The 12,233-nt window shown below is 37.7% G+C and overlaps 1 pseudogene; it reads right to left on the bottom strand.

Moving 5' to 3' along the window:
* Positions 1-12,233, bottom strand: part of LOC115410663 (melanopsin-A-like) — a 62,246-nt pseudogene that overhangs the window by 34,434 nt on the left and 15,579 nt on the right.

Below are 12,233 nucleotides of genomic sequence, written 5' to 3'. Positions count from 1 at the left end.
CTTGATAATAACCTAAATCACTTCAGTTCTTCCATCAGTATCTATGGCATTGTACTGACAAAAACAGTGCTTTTAGGAGTTCCATCTTTTCTTTTCTGTCTGTTTTAGTCACATGATACACACAGGAGTTAGGACTGGATTGTTTTGATGACTTCTGATGGTTTAATAATTTTTCCACAACTGTCCGATGTAGACATTATGTGAAAAACATGTCATATTTCAGCTCATTTTAACAGTTTTATTTCATTCTACTGTGTTTTTGGACAGTTTGGATGTACATTAATATATGTGTGTGTGTGGTGTGTGTGTGTGTGTGTAAACTGATATATATTTGATGGATAAAGACAAAGAAAACCCACGTCTGGGCCTCGGCTTTAGATTTCCATCTGCCTCGTGCATCCTTGACACTTCTCTCCGTCTTTATCTTTTGAGAGTTTGAATAAACAGAAAAAAATCCCAGATCGTAGAGTAGTAGAGTGAGGTGGGAATGGTGGACAGGAGATCGCAAAAAGAAACGCAGCCGACATCTGACAGTGACTGGCTGTCTTCGTCAAGGTCAGGACGCCAACGCCTGCAGAGAAACGCTGCCTTCACTGTCAGCGTCTGATCAGAGGGAGGAGCCTCTATATGTGGACAAAAGTATGTGGACACGGTGAGTTCAGCTGTTTCTTTTCTAACAGGGGTCTGGGATACAAGACTATAATGACTAATGGTAGAATATAGTTTTATATTATGGGATAAATATCACTGCATTTGGTTTAAATTGTTATCTTTGTTTCCAAAATGTCTCAGATGTTTATTTTTTTAATCTAATTTCTCTCAACATTTTTTTTTTTTATTTTTTTATCCATGACTGATTTTAAATGTTCTACCTTTAAATTTCTAAAACATTTTTCACGCTCTGACTGTAAATAATAATTTTCTACCACAACAAACCATCTACTTTCATCACATCTCACTTAAACTGTAAGGAAATACTGATGTTTCTAAACTATATGGACATAAATATTGGGACACATCATGACACGCAGTCAGTATAATCAATACAACTATGGCACACATTCAATATAACCAATAAAACTACGACATGCATTCAATATAATCAATACACCTCTGTTCCTTCCCTGTCCGTCTGTTTTCTTTCCAGAATACTAAAACCAGCAGATCAGTGTGTTGTGTGTGTGTGTATTTCTGTGTGTTTGTGTGTGCGTGTGTGTGTGTTTGTTTTCTGTGTGTATTTCTGTGTGTTTGATGGTTTGTGTGTATTTTTGTGTTTTTGTGTATTTGTGTGTTTATGTGTTTGTGTGTGTTTTGTGTGTTGTGTGTGTTTTTGTTTTTGTGTGTATTTATGTGTGTTTGTGTGTTTTGTGTATTTGTGTTGTGTGTTTGTGTGTATTTGTGTGTTTTGTGTGTTTGTGTGTTGTGTGTGTTTGTGTGTTTTGTGTGTTTGTGTGTATTTCTGTGTATTTGTGTGTGTATTTGTGTTCATTTTTGTGTGTGTTTGTGTGTATTTCTATGTGTTTGTGCGTTTGTGTGTTTGTGTGTATTTCTGTGTGTTTGTGTGTATTTCTGTGTTTTTGTGTATTTCTATGTGTTTGTGCGTTTGTGTTTGTGTGTATTTCTGTGTTTGTGTGTATTTCTGTGTGTTTCTATGTGTTTGTGTGTTTGTGTGTTTTTGTATATTTCTGTGTGTTTGTGTGTATTTCTGTGTGTATTTCTGTGTGTATTTCTGTGTGGATTCTCTGGTGTGAAAGAAAAGGAAACCATCCCAGTCCCTGTAGAAGATCATCGGTATCAGTAATGTGTGTGTAGGAGTGTGTCTTTTGTGTGTCTTTTGTGTCTTTCCGTCTCTGCTTGTGTTTTGTTTGTAGTTCGATGCAGCATTTGTTGTTTTTCAGGGTTGAAATGATCATACATATTTATTTCTTGTTCTATTTTCTTCAGATGCAACAAGAAATGACAGGAAACATGTGCACCGCCTTAAAGCACACGAGGAAAACCTGAACTAAACAGTTTTAAAGGTTAAAGTCACTATTTAATGTGACCTTTGACCCCATGGGAAGAAGCAGCACAAGCAATTGGAAACATGTGACATGTTGAAGGGAAGATGGTATATAAAAAAACAAAACAAAACAGATGCAACCACATGAAAATGACGGAAAAAAAAAAAAGGGGAAGAAGAAAAAATGAGAAAATAGAAAACAAGATGAAAATAGAGTAAAAGACACAGGGTAGTACGGATCGTATTAAATGGAAGATGAATGTGTGGCTTTGACTTACTCTAAAATGTCAGATGACCATCATAAAGCTTATTTTCAATTATTTTTTATAAATTTAAATTAATATTAGGGATGCAAATGATCGATTAATCCATTAATCATTAGTTGGTTGACCTTATCGATCAATTAACGATTAATTCTCTTTCAATACGGTCTATAAGAATAAAAGCTAAATAAAACAACAAATATGATGTGAACCTGGAAGGAAGAGACTGCAGACCCTCCAGCATCAGTCCAGTCCAGTTTGGATCAGTTCAGGTTCAGGTGAAAGACAACGAGGAAAGAGACGATAATAAGACGGACGTTGTTTGGCCCCTAGGAACTACGGTAGTTCTACAACACTGACACTAGCTCTGTCTGTCTGTCTGTCTATCACACTGTATAACAGAGGAATAAATAGAACGTTGAAAGTATGTAAAGTTGCACTTTCGTTTCACGACAGTGTTCGTTACGTTAGTTATGGACCGCACCCCCAGGTATATAACTGCACCCCCCCGCCCCCCCGAAAAAAAATAAATTAGTTAGTTAAAAAATCCCCCGTGCACACAGGCACACAAATACACACAGTGTCCTAAACAGTTTGTTCTCTGTCCTAAATAAATCATTTGGTTCATTGTGTTGTCAGTGTTTCTCTTCAGTTTGTTCCAACAGAATACCAGTTTACCCTCTTGTTAATGTTGCACTTCATGTGGAATTTTTTTGTTATTTTTCTGCAGAATGTGAACTGACAGAACTGTGATTAGTTTTTTCTTGTTTGTTCAAAACTACCTTTCAGGGAAAAGTGCAAAACTAATGTTTAAAATACATTTAGTAATATTAATAATTTATTTTCTATTTGATTTGTCGCAGCAGAATTATATATTCCTGTTTTTCTATATTCTATTGTCTCCAAAATTGGGGGAACAATGTAAAAAAATTCATAAAATGCATTAATAGACATTTTGAGGGGTTTTCTTTCTTCCCATACCAAACTGAAAAAAAAAAAACGAACCATAGCTTTGAAAACCGAAAACGTACCGAACCGAAAATTTTGTGTACCGTTACAGGCCTAATTTTTTATTATTTTATGTTATTACAACAATCATTATTTTCCCCCTCACTCCCCCCTCTCTCTTTCTTTCATTCACACTCCCCTCTTCCCCTTCTCCTTATCACGCCTAATCAGTCTGTATTGTTTAGTTGCTCTTTACATTTATTATTTTTTTCATTGTAATATGATGATGTCATTGTTATTATTTGTCATTACTCTGTCATTGTTGTTGTTTTTGGTTTGTTTATTTGTTTGATTTTCCCTTTGTTTATGTGTTGTTGTTTTTCTGTCCACAATTTCTTGTTAACGATCACAAATAAAAATAAATAAATAAATAAATAAATAAATAATAATAATAATAATAATTCTAGACATGAGAAGTGAAATGTTTTAGTTGGATTAAACACATAAATGTTGCTTCACCTTTATTATTATTATAATTATTATTATTATTGGCCTCAGTTTTCGGTTAAATCCTACTGTTACACGAGTCGATGTGTTACTGATTCTTTATTGATCTGGTTTAATCTGATCCATTCATGAGGGAATGGATCAGATGGATGAGTAAAGCTGTCAGATTCTAGTCAAATATTCCAATTAAACCCACATGACGAAGTCCAACGCTATAATTAATCCATAACTGCTATGTTTACATTCTCTGAAGCCCCACGGTCTTGTTTGGCATCAACCACCGCCGGTTACGGGTGAGAAAATTCTCCTCCCACTGAAGCTAAATAAACTCTCGGATTAGCCGTGATATGACCGCCGTTCTCCAGAGGAAAAGACAAAACCAGATGGAATATAGACGACTGCAAAGTTGGATGGAATTTATACAAATGACTAAAAAAGAGACCGAGTGAAGATGGATTAAATCAATAAATTCATAATAAAAATGGACATAAATAATGGCAGGAAAATGAGTCAATGATTGAATATCTGACTAAATTTTGCTGCAGTTTTTGTCACCAGATACAACATGAGAATGATGTAAAAGATGCAACAAGAAAAAATGACAAAGTACAAAACGAGATGAAAATGATGTAAAAAAGACAAAATAAAAATGATGTAAAATATGCAACAAGATGAAAACAAAGTAAAAGATGCAATTAGACAAAAACAATGTAAAAGGTGCAACATGAAAATGACACAAACTGGACTAAAGTAATGTAAAAAAAAACAAACAGAAAATAATAATAGATGCGACAAGATGAAAATGGTGTAAAAGAGACAAAAAATAAAAATGATGTAAAATATCCAACAAGATGAAAACAAAGTAAAAGAAGCAATGAGATAAAAAACAATGTAAAAGGTGTAACATGAAAATGACCTAAATGATATAAACTGGACAAAAATAATGTAAAAAAAAAAACAAAACACACACACAGAAAACAATAATAGATGCAACAACATGAAAATGACATCAAATATGTAACAAGATGAAAATAGCTCCAAATTAAAAAAAAGCTGTTTAAGTCTAGTCATTATAGCAAGAACATGTTTTAAACCAGAAACGCACTCGGAGGGCGCAGACCTCTGCCAAAGCAGATCAGTGTTGTCATCCCCCGATCACCACCAAAATGTAATCATTTGTTCCTTCTGCCAGTATCAACATTTCCTGAAAATTTCATCAAAATCCTTCCATAACCTTTTGAGTATATTGCTAACAGACAAACAAACAGACAAACAAACAAACAAACAAACAAACAAACAAACAGACAAACCCAGATGAAAACATAACCTCCGTGGCAGAGGTAATTACAAAACAAAGTACATTTAATCCTCAGGGACCATGACCACCTTCTGTGGATAATTTTTAAATTTTTACTCCAACAAAAATACTTTAAAAAGTAAGAAAAAGTGTAGCTTTTCATCTTTCCTGGTGTACCACATGTGTCTTACCTGGGCCCACTGAGGTTCTGTAGTGAATGTGTTAAAATTTTGTGAAACTGACAAAAGACATAAAACTCCACTGTACTTGTGAGAATCTGAGACTCTAGTGTCCCAGAAACTCAACCACAGCAGATTTGATTTAATAGAGAATTAATCTGTTAATTAATTTGACTGACTGTTACAATCCTTGCTGAGCCTTGGTGCTGGTCGTACCTTTCTTTCCAAAGATCCACTGCTTGTGCATGCTGCTGATGAAGAAGATGGGCGTCTGGGTCAGGCACATGAGGAAGTCCGTGATTGCCAGGTTAATGATGAAAATGTTGGACGGAGTTCGCAAACCCCTGCACCTGCACAAACACAGGCAAAGTTGTAAACATAGACATGAATTTTAGATGAAGAAATGACAAAGAAAACATCAGACAAATCTACAGTATGTTTCATAACCCACAGAAGTCCCAGTCCTCACCCTGAGGCCAATGATGCAGAAGCATTTACATAAAATATGGCAAAAAACCAGCAAAATGGGAGGGTGTCCACCAGTGGCGGCTGCTCGTCTTTCAGACAGGGGAAGCTCGCTGTCGGCTTACATCAAAAAATGGTCAAGTTATTTAAGGTAGGTGGAGCTCAGACTGAAGCTTATTCCAGGCATCAGGAAATGAAAACTCATTATTACTCACTCTTTCAGTCCTAATCTTTGGAACAAACAGTTTCAAAGTGTCCACGGAGCACAGGTTGGAACCTCCATGACTCCAGGTAAACAGTGAACATAAATACGAAGGACGTCTCCTCAGAACAGACTTAATGCAAACCATTCATTTCAACAGAATTTGAAATGAACGGTTAATGTTCGTTGAAATACACTCTCAGAGGAAACAGATGAAGCCGTACCTGCTGAACGCATAGATGACCAGAAAGTTTCCCAGCATGCCTGTGATGCCCACCGCCATGATGACGACACCGATGGTGTAATGGACGTATCCAGGGACGTCTACTGTCGGGAATGGGTGACTCGTATCCATAGAAACCTGGAAACCGAAAAGAAGGATAAGGTGATGAGTTTTAACACGTTAACGCTCTGAAACTTCAGCCTGAAAGAAATCTGTGTTTGATCCTTTTTACTACGACTGTTATTTTAGTCATGTCCTTTTTCCACCACTGTACTATGAGAATAAAGATCTAGTATTAAAAAAAACAAAATAAAACATGGTTATATGACAAAAAAGCAAATTTTTGAGACAAATGCTGAAATTCACAGCAGACCCAAACACTGTCGTCTGTTCATAATCGATGGATTTAATAAGATGTTATTATCTTATTTAATGCTACATGATTTTCCTTTTTTTTCTTTAAACAAATTCATAGTTAAAAATGTAAATACATAAAATTCCCTCCTGTTGTATAAACAGTGGGCATCAGCTGATCCAGTTTCAGACTGTCCACCGTCTCCACTACTCCAAAGTCAGACTGAACCAGATTTATCGCTCAGTCTCCCCAGTGTGTGACAAGTGTGAAGTGTTGGAGGGAACCTGGTCTCATTCCTTTTGGTTCTGGTCCTCATTGACAGGTTTGTGGTCTAAAATATTTGACTGGTTCTCCAGGGCCTATAACAGGCCCCTTCAGCCTGAACCAGGACTTGCTATATTTGGCTGTTCTCAGACTGTCGGGAATATACCTGCAACACCACAGCGTCCACTGGAACTGGAATGATAATCGCTAAGAGACTGATATTAAAAGAATGGAAGTCTCCAAATCCTCCATCTTTTCAAACGTGGGTCAGTGATCTGCTGTCATTAATACAGATGGAAAAGCTCAGGTCTATGAGGACCTGTTCTGTGCAAGGTTCTAACACTTTTGGATTTTCATTCTAGTTTAGTTTTATTTAGTTTTGACTTTTTTCTCTAGTTCAGTTTTTTTATTTCATTTTTAGAGCAGGTTCGCTAGTTTCTATCAGTTTTCATTTTTTTCGAAATGCTTAGTTTTAGTTTAGTCGTCTCCTTTCTCTTCTTCTCCGTCACAGTCAAATAAATCCCAGACAGGACTCTGCTGCTTTCTCCCAACTTTAGTCTCCATGTTTCCAGGTAGAGCGGGGACCAGAAGACGACAGGAAACCACAAGTGAACACAAGTGATGGACCGTCAAGTGTCGTACAGTGCCACTAGCTAAAATTGCAATATCAAAATAAATTGATTTCATATCAATCCGACATTGACAAAGACGAAAACAAAGGGAATTTTATCCATAATTTTTTATCCGTTTTAGTTAGTTTTGGAAGCACACAAAACAGTTTCAGTTAGTTATCGTTTTTTTCTTTTATAGTTTTTATTTAATTCAGTCAGCAAAAATGCTTTTACAATTCTAGTTTTCGTCATTTCGTTAGTTTTCGTTAATGATAATAACCTTGGTTCTGTGAACACTTTTTTAAATGCTTGGACTCTCTTTCTTGCATACTTGGAGGAAGTTAAATTGGACGAGGGAGTAGATCTGTCTACCAGTGACTGTCTTCAGCCTCTGAATGTAAACATGGTGTTGATTTACAGATATATTCATTATTATTATATTACCCCTCTATGTCGTACTAAAGTAAAAAACTATTGGGTTTCCTGGTGTGCCCACACATACTAGGACATGTTTCTTTTAAAACTCTTCTTCTTCTCTTGTTGTAATGTCCGTCAACATCCGTTTTTTTTTAATCATGTGACTCTAGTTGCAGAAAAAGGTCTTTCTGTTGCAGTTTTGCATGACATACCAATTGCACTATGCCTTAAAAACCACCTCTTTAATCGAAAAATGAGAATTTTGGCAAAATTTTCCATTAGGGAAATTTTTATGTGCAAGTTATATTTGCGCAATTTGAGGGTGAATGGAAAAGCGACTAGTGGGACTCCAATAAAAATGACTTACAATGTATTTATTACTGTTTCTTCCTCTTTATATTTACTATTTTTATATTTATAACTATTTTATCTTTCTTGTAGCCTTTACTAAAGCTTTTTTTTTTGCCTAAAACTAAAAGTTATAGAAGCTAGGATGTCGTCTATCCATTATCGACCTCCATCTCAATGAGGAAAAACAAAAGCCCATCAGATCCTTCAAAACAAACCTAACAGAGATGGTACGTAACGCATGGTTTGATTATAGTTGTCCAACCGTCCAGTGTATGCGTTTGTTCATCCACTGGGAACGGTTTTCATTCATCAGGAGAGATTTTACTTGTAAGATTCCTCGCCTCAGAACACAAATTTTCACTTGGGAATTAATTTGAGGAATCGGTACAACGCCTTCACACTTCTCCTGTGTCACTTTTCCATCTTTGTGAAACCAGATGGAATATGATTGGTGGCAAAGTTGGATGGAATTTATACAAATGACTTAGAAAGAGACCAAGTGAAGACGGATTAAATCAGTAAATTAATAGTAGAAGATAAATAATGGCCGTTCATTGTAATATCTGACTAAACTTTGCTGCAGTTTTTGTGTTTTGTCAAACTAACAATTTTTATTCCTACCCATATGATTTGAAAAGTAAGGAAAAGTGTAGTTTTCAACTTTTCAGGGGTACCACAGGTGTCTTATCTGGGCCCTCAGGGACCATGACCATCTTCTGTGGATAATTTTTCAATTTTTACTCCTACAAATATACTTTAAAAAGTAAGAAAAAGTGTAGTTTTTCATCTTTCCTGGTGCACCACATGTGTCTTATCTGGGCCCACTGAGGCTCTGTAGTGAATGTGTTAAAATTTAGTGAAACTGACAAAAGACATAAAACTTCACTGTACTTGTAAGAATCTGAGACACTAGTGTCCCAGAAACTAGGGCTGGGTATCATGGCCAATTTCCTTAATCGATTTGATTTTGATTCATAAGGTTCTGAATCAATTAATTGTGATTCGATTCAGTATTAATTGATTGATTCAGATTCATTTAGTGATACCAAAGTACAATTTTGAGTTGGAACTTGATTTTTTGACTACTGCAGCCATGCAACACACAATCAATATTGATATTAGAAAGGAAATAAATCTGACATTTCATCAGTAAACAAATGAATCTGCTCTGAAATAATGAACAGGACACAAACATGTCCATGTTTCTCCAGCGGATCAGATCGGACTCTCCGTCATCTTTATTCTGTTTTATACCTGCTGCTTCCAGCCTAGATGCACATTAATCACCCTGGGGCACTGACACCAGTTTGGCCCCCTGGAACAGACTCATGTTGGGCCCTTGGTACAAGAAACTCACTGGAGGGGGAGGGTGGGCGGAGCTTCGTGATTTCCGCTTTACTGTTCCTCTAACTCCACACTCAACCACAAGTGATCGACGTTAATATTTCGAGAATGACTAGCCTCCGCAACCCGCCTCCACCGGCCAGTTTCTCCGCACTGGGGGTTTGAGTTTGAGGCCAGGAGGACCTCCCGTGGAGGGGTTTTCCCCACCCTTCCTCCATGTTCCTCCCGCGCCAGAACTCGCCAGAAGTCGCGAGCACGACCAAGTCTCCACGAGGGGCACACGAGACGGAGCCGGCCATGCTTCCGTATCTGTGGTTTCTGGGTCATTTACTCGTGGTCCTGCTCTGAAATCGATCTCATCCACCATTAATCAATTACGCAAAATTAAAAGAAATTGACCTAAAATCGATTAAATCAATGTTTTGACCCAGCCCTACCATAAACTGAACCACAGCATGTTTGTTGTAATTGAGAATTAACTTTTACTTTAGTGAAGCTTTAGTTCAGCTACTGACAACACAAACCGAACAGAAAACAGGTGATTAGTGGTTTTACTGTGGCTGTTTTCAGTCTAAGAACAGAGCTAGGCTAACAGAGCTAAGCTAACAGAGCTATGATGTAAACTATCAGCTGATGCAACATGCAAAAAGATTATAAGGATTATAGGATTATAAACATGAGAAAGTCACCAGATGAGATGAGAACCATTGAGAAACAACTTTTAGATTCAAAGAAAAGAAGTGATAAAAATAGAAGCTGTTGTTTTCTCTACTGGTACTCCACAGCTGTAAATGTAAATGGAGTTTGATGGTTAATTGGAAGCATTTCTTCGTGAGTTTATGAGGCTAATGAAGGTATAAAGTTATATGGGATGTTATTATCTTTGCTAAGTTGCTGTTTTTTGTTTGTTGGATTCAAACAGATCTTTAATTCAGCTACTGACGACACAAATCGAACAGAAAACAGATGAGTAGAGGTTTTACTGTAGCTTTTCAGTCTAAAAACAGAGCTAAGCTAACAGAGCTAACCTAACCGAGCTATAATGTAAACTATCAGCCTGATGCAACATGTAAAGCTTCTGAAGATTAAAGGATTATAAGCATGAGAAAGTGACCAGATGAGATGAGAACTGCTGAGAAACAACTTTTATAGTCAAAGAAAAGAAGTGATAAAAATAGAAGTGTTGTTTTTCTCCACTGGACTCAGCTGGAAATGAAAAGAATGGACCTTTCAGAATTCGCTCGAGGATTAATTTGTGGAATCCTGAACAATGTGATGCCCTCACACTTCCTTTGTCCGTCGCTGTTGTGTCCTTGGCAGATGGTTGAGCCCCAGAAACAACGGCCCCAGGTAAAACAAAAAAAAAATCTCTTGCATTTCGCAGAGAAACGTCCACGTCTTTCTAATAATCATAGCATTTAAAAACGCTGGTGTGTTTCCTCAGAGTCTGACATCTGTTGGAGCAGACCTACTTTGTGCAGAGTCACAAGCTCCTTCCACTGAAAGAGGACATTGCAATCATACAGTGCAAAGTGACGGATGGCGTATGGAAACGAGCGGGGCTAAAGGTCACGGGGTTGTATGTGCGTGGAATGTAAACGCTTTCAGTTCATGATGTGTTGAATCAGGCTCAAGGTCTCTGATTCCTCATCCCTGTTAATTCTCTGCCACTTCGCTCTCTAAATCTCCTCCTTCCTCATCTTCGGGGGTTGTTCATTTCCCGCCTGAAGCAGCTCGGTGCTACATCACAGCGAGGACCAAGAGGAAGTGTCTGACTGTTAACAGCAGTGACCGCAACACGAGCTTTTAACCCATGAAGACCCAGGGAGACTTCTGGGGCAGTTCACCAATGATAGGTTCTCCACATTTAACCTTTTTTAAGTGATTTATCACCATTTACTGTCATATTATTGTCTGTATTTTGCATTTTTTCAGTAAAATCATATATTTCTTCATATTTAACTCACTGTAGATGTTCATAAAAGCTCAGATTAACCCATAAAACCCAAATCTCCACTGTTGACAAAAACCATCTACTGATCTAAACTGTCTAATCCCTGTTGATCCACAATCCTATCAATACATGGAATATTTGGTGTAAAGACGCCCAAGTCTCCAGCTGACATCAGGTACACAGGACAGAGGACGCTGTCTCCTCTGTGGTCCACCTGAGCCTGGAACACCTGGAGGGGAGAAACACCTACATGCAGATGCTGTTCTTGGACTTCAGCTCAGCATTCAACACGATCATCCCCCAGCATCTGGTGTGCAAACTGGAGCACTTGGCCTCGGCACCCCCCTATGCAACCGGCTACTGGACTTCCTGTCCAACAGAACCCAGTCTGTTCAGGTGAATAACAACTACTCCAGTGTCATCTCCCTGAACACCGGTGTCCTGCAGGGCTGTGTTCTCAGCCCGCGTTGTTCACCCTGATGACTAGAGATGGGAATCGTTAAGAATTGAACGATTCCGATTCCATTATCGATTTTGCTTATTGATCCGATTCCTTATCGATTCTCACTGGGTGAGGGAATAAAAGAGTACAAACGGCTGTGTTTGCATTAACTGTCTTTATATTTCCATCTCTGCACAGAAAATATAATATATACAGTATGTACAAATAATAACAACAGATAATGCCGGGGTGGTTTGGGGGGGGGGGGGGGTGAAAGTGAAACTAAAGACTCTTTACTGATTCCTCTGTTGCCGCATTTCTACTACATGGAACCAGTTCGACTCGGCTCGGCTTGTCTCCCGTTGTTGTGCACCTCATTTCCTTTCCCTTCTTACCTTCGGAAACTTGT

This window comes from Sphaeramia orbicularis, chromosome 19, assembly GCF_902148855.1.
Source record: "Sphaeramia orbicularis chromosome 19, fSphaOr1.1, whole genome shotgun sequence".
Taxonomy (NCBI): domain Eukaryota; kingdom Metazoa; phylum Chordata; class Actinopteri; order Kurtiformes; family Apogonidae; genus Sphaeramia; species Sphaeramia orbicularis.
This window is presented reverse-complemented; position numbering and strand designations above follow the sequence as displayed.